Source organism: Atta colombica, unplaced genomic scaffold (genome assembly GCF_001594045.1).
Source record: "Atta colombica isolate Treedump-2 unplaced genomic scaffold, Acol1.0 scaffold105, whole genome shotgun sequence".
NCBI classification, from domain to species: Eukaryota; Metazoa; Arthropoda; class Insecta; order Hymenoptera; family Formicidae; genus Atta; species Atta colombica.
The window spans coordinates 4,266,908-4,268,016 of NW_017259190.1; the positions used below are offsets into that span (position 1 = coordinate 4,266,908).

The 1,109-nt window shown below is 35.3% G+C and overlaps 1 protein-coding gene across 3 annotated transcripts in view; it reads right to left on the reverse strand.

Annotated features, from left to right (window-relative positions):
* Window positions 1-1,109, reverse strand: part of LOC108690798 (MOB kinase activator-like 2) — a 28,277-nt gene that overhangs the window by 7,833 nt on the left and 19,335 nt on the right. The window contains exon 1 of one of the 3 annotated variants that reach the window (XM_018198310.1): window positions 321-503. The exons of the other annotated variants lie outside the window; for them this stretch is intronic. The gene's annotated coding sequence lies outside the window, so the exon portion shown is untranslated. Of the gene's footprint in view, window positions 1-320; window positions 504-1,109 lie in introns of those variants that run through there. 3 annotated transcript variants of the gene reach the window in all.

The following is a 1,109-nucleotide window of genomic DNA, read 5'->3' on the forward strand; positions in this document are numbered from 1 at the left end:
TATATATATATATTTCATTTTTATTTTCGCCAATAATTTTTCAAATTTTCATTAATTAGTCTTTAAAAAAATATACATTACGGACGTTTCCTCAAAAAATCATCACATCCTCCTCTCGCAATATTTGTGACACTTAATTACGCCGCATCGTGTCTTGCAAGTCGCTATCACCGACCATTTAACGGATATCATAGCGAGTAAAAAAAGATGTTTTCTCTTTTACGTTGAAAAAAGAACGAGAGAGGCGAAAAAAAAGGACAAAAGATCCGAAAGAGGTATGACGCATGTCGTCGTGAACTTTCTAAACGCATCGACCGTACGTATCGAACTGGTCATCGTTCAGGCGAAGCGTAGTCCATGCTTTCTGCGCATTTCGCGGCCGCGAATCAGGATCAGATGACTTTTCTCTTCTTTCCTCCTTTTCCTTTTCCTTCCGAAAACAAACGTAGCTCACGATGTTGCGACCTGACCTCACGAGATGTAACGCGACGCGTTGCCGCCAAGCGCACGGACGCGACTGCCGAGATCGCGGAGACGTCGACGACGCGATGGAGAGCCGACAGGCTGAAACTCGCCGAAGTACAACATGAATTATAGAACCAATGCTCGAGTATCAGCAAATCCATTTGTTATCCACATTACTGAAAGCTGATATTTTTCAGATTCCCGAAAGATTAAATAACGGAAGATGATTAATAATTCTAATTTTACTAGAGAGAAGCAAAAATACGAAGCCATTTTTGATATATATTTATAACGGAGAAAATACTACGAGTTATAAATTTTACACAGAAGAGAATTTGTATTATAGTTCTTAGAAATGATTAATTTAAACGCAACACAATGAGATATTGCTTTGATAAATTATTCAATTAATTCATATTAGACACGGCAAATAATTTTTAGACATATTAAATGCGCCTGGAATTAGAAGCATGCTATTTTATTATTATTTTCTTATGTACCAGCTTCATCTAATTTGAACTTATTTAATTAATTATATTCCTAGATTAAAATTTAATGCAGCTATCGACATTTATCGATGCTGTTTTGTTTCCCATCAGTGTTTTAACTCTATAATATACATAAATATCTATTATATATATATA